Source organism: Jatropha curcas, chromosome 3 (genome assembly GCF_041381405.1).
Source record: "Jatropha curcas cultivar XTBG-Jc1 chromosome 3, XTBG_Jcur_1.0, whole genome shotgun sequence".
Lineage (NCBI taxonomy): Eukaryota > Viridiplantae > Streptophyta > Magnoliopsida > Malpighiales > Euphorbiaceae > Jatropha > Jatropha curcas.
Genome location: NC_143153.1, coordinates 29345088 through 29351014, shown reverse-complemented (window position 1 = coordinate 29351014; position 5927 = coordinate 29345088).

The window sequence follows — 5927 nt, the reverse complement described above, 5'->3', positions numbered from 1 at the left end:
TCTTGCAAATATTACAAAAGTGAACTATTATATCAAAAAAAAAAAAAAAACAATTGTTGAAATGTTTATTTAATAATATAAGAGATTATAAGTTCAAATATTAAGTGATGAATACTTCCTTTTTCTTTCAAAATTTTTCTATAAAAAAAAAAATAATAAACACTGCATCGACATGTTTTTAGTCTAATTTAACATAAAAATAATTTACAAAAATTTATATCAAATAATGAGAAGGGAGAAATAACTGTTCATATAATTAAGGAAGAATTAATATCAAATTTTTTTTTTCCATTTTTCTAAATATTTTAAATTTTTTTTTGTAGTGAAAATAATAGTTATGGATTTGGAAATTTTGCATAATGAGATATTGAACTACTTAGTTAATAATAATTAACTGCAATATAATATCATATAAAAAAACTAATATAGTGTGAAGATAATATTTAAAAACAATATTATTTTAATTACATAACAACATATAATAATAATAATTAACTATACACTTGTATACATGAATAGGGTTGCAGACCAACCAGGAATTCATGGCATAGCACCTAACTGATTAAAAACATTTTTCCCATTGCAAAAAGGGGAAAAATGATGGTTCCATTGATCTTCACTATCATGCTACTTGCAATCTTGCACTATAGGACCAGTTTGCTAGTGTCAAAAGAAAAGAAAAAAGAAAAAGAAAGAAAAAAAAAATACAAAAGGCAAGGATATTTGAAGAAAATGATTGGTGATTTCACTCTTATTATATAAATTTTTATAAAAGATATTAAATATATGTAAAATGGGAAAAGGGCAAAAAGATAGATGTGTAATGCAATTTTAAAGAAGAGAATTATCCAAAGCTTTTGTCAGCCAGTGGCTGTATACCAAAAAGCAAGTAGATTGCCATTATTTTTTTTTTGGAACCAAGTAGACAGAGATTGACTTTGACACAGTTGAGAGAGAAATTAATAAAAAAATATTTTAAATTTAAGTAAAAAATTTTAAAAAATTATGATGCTGTCTTCCCCAACTCTCACTTTTTCAAGAGATGATTGGGAATAATTATTACATATATCATTAAACTAAATCTCACCCTTTTAATTAATTAATTAATTAATTAATTAATTAATCAATCTATCTCTCCCAAATCTCATCCACACACACACTTCCAAAAAGCCAAAACAGTACAGTACAGAACAGAACATACCTGGCGAGTGGCTCCCTTGTCATCACCACAAACAGCAGCAGCAAAAACACAAATATTATTATTTTTTATAAAAAAATACACATAGGTCCCTTAATTTTATCCTAATCAATTCTTTTATCCTCTATTTTTGAAAAAACTAAAAAAATTTGGCACGTGTGAGAGTAAAAGAAGTGTGGGTGTGAGAGACAAGAGAGACCCACCAATGATTTGGGATGATGGGCATTTGATTCCGTGGGGGTTGGATGATTATGGAGCGTAGAAGTTGGCAACGATGGAGGACAGAATTTTGGATAAGCCTTTTCTCTTTCTTTCTTCTCTTGCCTTTCCTTTCCTTTTCTTTGAATGTGTAGACAAAATTAGCTATTTTTATTGATGTTAATTTTTTTTTAATAGTATTCAATTGTTAACTGTTTTTATAATTTTTATAAAATATTAAAAGTTAAATATTATATGATTAATTTTTTATAAAATATTATATTAACTTTTAAAAGTTAGTTTAAATACTGTGTTACCAAATATTATAAAAAAAAAATAACATTTAACGTTTTGCTTGGTCAAAACGTTAAAAGCTACTAAAAAATTATTTCTGGACACAGCGTTTGTCCCATATTGCTAATTCTGTGTAGATATACAGAGTATGTATATTCCTTTTAGTGTATCCTTTTTTTTTTTTAAAGGGCAAAAATTATTGCTGTAGAGTCTTTTATATATATATATATATATATATATATATCATTAAAAAAAAAAAAGAAAATTCAAGTTTTGGCTATTAAGCAATGTAAACTCTTGGGAACTTGTAAACTGTTACGAACAAAATCATCAGTATCAGTTTTACTTTTAACATCAGATAAGTCCTTAACAAGGAAATAACAATAAGAATAAATAATAAAATTTTGAGTTTATTTCAAAAATAAAATAAAATTTTGAGTTTAATGTGTTACAATTAAAGTTTAAGGGTTGAATAGGGTAAGTTTTAGTAAATTATGAAGGTTTTAGAATGAGTTTATATATATATATATATATATATATACCTTAAATTATTATTTAACACTCAATGATTAAACTAATCGTCCCAAATAATACAGTCGGATCTTTTGAATGGAAAATAAATAATAAAATCAAAAGTTGGACTAGATAGCTAGGTAAATATTCTATAATTTTTTTGGATCTTTTGAAATATTAGTTTTTGAAAACGGAATATGAAACGTTGACGCAATGCTAGAGAATATAGCTGATAATTAATTACAATTACTAAAACAATTAACTGAAACAACTAATTTTGTTAAATAGGCCATAATCAAAATCATTAAGTTTCAATTGTTGCTAATTACCAAATAGCACATTCCTTAATTAATTTGTTCATTAAGCTAAATATGAGGCTGCAATTAACAGTTTGATCACTGTTTAGTTTACTTCATAATACTGTTTTGAGTTTTAATAATTAAGTTAACCGTCTGAGAAACCAAAAATATTAATAGCAATTGGACATGGACAAGAAGAGTCTTCACCCCTTAGGTATCTATTTTATATATATGATGATCACACTGATTTAAATTTAAAAAAAAAAAAAAAAGATTTCTTTTTTTTTTTTTCTTGAAAGATATGTAGAATAGTAACAAATGCACCGACTGAATATATTATAAAGTTAAAAAAAAAAAAAAAAAAAAAATAGGGCTTTAACTAGCTTGTCCCATTTGAACTCTCTCTTCTATAATAATAAGAAATAAGACTTGTTGGGTGCAGCTTTCACATGTGTATGTAGAAGAAGCATCAAATGGTTGCGTTTAAAAGTGGTGAAATGGGAGACCCATGGCCATGGCCATGTCACCTCCACTAATAATAATGGAAATTTAATTAAAGGGTAGGTCCACATTTTAGGACACTTGTAGTGGGTGCAGAGACGTAAACATGCCCTAAAAATTGACTTGGTGGTTGGGGGTAAGGAGCACAATACAGTTGAGAGAGAGACTGCCTGCTCTGCTGTGGCACAAAGTTAGGGCATAGGGACCCATTTATACACATGATGCTTGTAAATTATTATATATTATGTAATGGAGATCAGTTTGAGATTTTATTTGGTACTAATCTATTGTTGTTTTTTGGTCTAACTGAGAACATGCTTGTGACTGTGTATTCACGTCCCAGCCACATGTTGATCATCAGCTAAGTCCCATATATATAAAGTGAGAAAAAAAAATCTTTAGACATTGCTTCAGGTTAATAATTTTACGTTTCTCAATAAAATTATTAAATTTATTTAAATTATAATAAATTATTTAGTAAATCAATCATATTATTCTTAATTTAATATTAATTCTTCAAGAAAGTCATTAAATTGAAGTAATAATTATTGATTGGGTAAATATGGACAGAATATTGATTACTCCTTGAAATCACAAACGTGACAAATATTTTTTAAAAAAATTATTTTCTCAAATTGATAAGTATTATGAAACAGAGGTAGTAATTAAATTAATAATAATATATATATGCATGCTTTTTGTTTGTCATAATCATGTCATTAAATTAATCAATGTGTTAAGATGAGCAGTCTAATACTTTTTTTCTCTCAAATGAGGTGGATTGTTGGATATTCATAAATCCAATAAATACTCGTCGTCTTACTTCTCGGTGAGTCCAAAAAGCACAAATATGATTTAATTTTAAAAACACTACCTCTATTGTTTATATTGCAGTGAAGTAGTGTTTATAAGAATGTTTAGAGTAAAAAGGAAAAAAAAAAAAAATGGACATAAAGTGGGTTAATATATATGAGTAGTAATCTCCTTTGTGTAAAAATATAAAAATTGTTTATATCATTATTAATTAGGTGTTAATTGATATTTGAATTTTAAAAACATTATAATAAAAATGAATTACACATGTCATATGTAGGACGGCTGGATGGGGTTATTCAATTCAAGATGTGTTGGTGGAATATTGAAGAGATGGGATTTAGTCAAATCACATGGAAGAAAAATCTTTCTTCCTTTTGAGGCATTTGTTGACTTTGGAAAGCCATTTAGCCACAGATTATGTAAATCCAAGACCATATGACTTTTCTTTTTTTCTTCAATTCAACTGCAGAAATTAAATAGTTTTAACCGTAAAACACGAGTATTGTCGGGCATTCAGCACACCTTAAAGGAAAAAGAGACAAAAAAAAAAAAAAAAAAAAAAAAAAGGACCATACATCTAAAGTTGACAATGCCGGAAGCACCTAACAAGAGCCAAAATCTTATTCATTCAGCTCTGTTGGCAATAATTTTTAAACCAGTTTTTAACGTTTTAATTATATTAACTCTATCTCTATTTATTATATTATTCATGATATAATATTATAATGGCTTTTAAAGATTTACGGAACTTTTATTATTGAAATTTTACCCCTTGAATTTAGTTAATTAAACAACTCATCGGTGAAGATAATAATTTTTTCCTCAACTACAAAAAAAATATTGCTGGAATATTAGAAAATATTTTTTTTGAATGCCATTTACTGCTGTGATCATCTAAAGGAGTACATTCTTGTATAAGAGTACTTAGACAAAGATTATAAAAGAAACAAATTATATTTATTTCACTTTTTAATAATTTTGTTATGGTTATTCAGTAGATAAATTTTTTTTATAAATTTATATTTTAATGTTTAGGAAGAATGAAATTTCGTTTTTAAATTAATTTAGATTTTCAAAAATCATTTCAGATCAATAATATTGCTAATTGAAATGGATCAAATTAAACTAAGTATTTACATTATTCAGTTAAATTGTGTTAAGTAAGAAAAATCATAACTCAACACTCAACATAAATTTATAATTCATGTTAAATATTTTTATTAAGAAAATTGAAATAATTAATAATCGATAAATGAAATAAATGCTAAGATATTTTTTATAATTGATTCACTAATAAAAAATCACATCTATTTAGAATAAATGGATTTCAATTTCATTTTGAAATTTTTAGAGCTTTTAATTTGAATGCACTTACCTTTAATCCAATGACTTTCCTCTATTAACATTACTTTTCAATTTTCCTTATTTTAAAAATTAATTTTTAAATTCAGCCAAAAAGAATCTCTAAAATCTGATTAGACCAATAATTAAAAAAAAAATAATCAAAGATCAATTTGATACTTTAGCATAAAAAAATATATTCACTTACCAATTAAAAATAAAATAAAAAATATGATGGATTTTGTAGATGTATTATGTCTTTAAACATCAAATCGGTTCTTATCATAAATTCTGAATCAAAATTCCCAGAATCAAACAAGGGTAGGACTTAGGTTGTTTTCTTTTTGTCAGAAAGGATCTTTATCAGAATAAATATAGAATTGATATAAATATGTTTGCAGTCAAACCTCAATCATGTAATTGCTTTAATGGTATTAATAATTGAAGTCTAAATTCATAAATAGAGATGCTTTATACTTATATACCATCCTCAAGTTGAGGGATGCTTTCTTTCTTTTTTCTTTTTTCTTTTTTATTAATTATTATTTATTTTCTCATCACTTTAATAGGTTAAAAATAAAATATTCTTTGATGATTTATATATTCTGATAAATTATGTAAGTTTTGCATATTCTTTGTTCAATTTGTCCCTTAATAGGCATGCATAAACCACTCTTTATTAAGACAAAAAGCCTTTAGGAAAAGTTCACATCTTATCTCATTTCGATTTTCACACACTGTTTTTATTTTTGTAAAAGATATGGCTA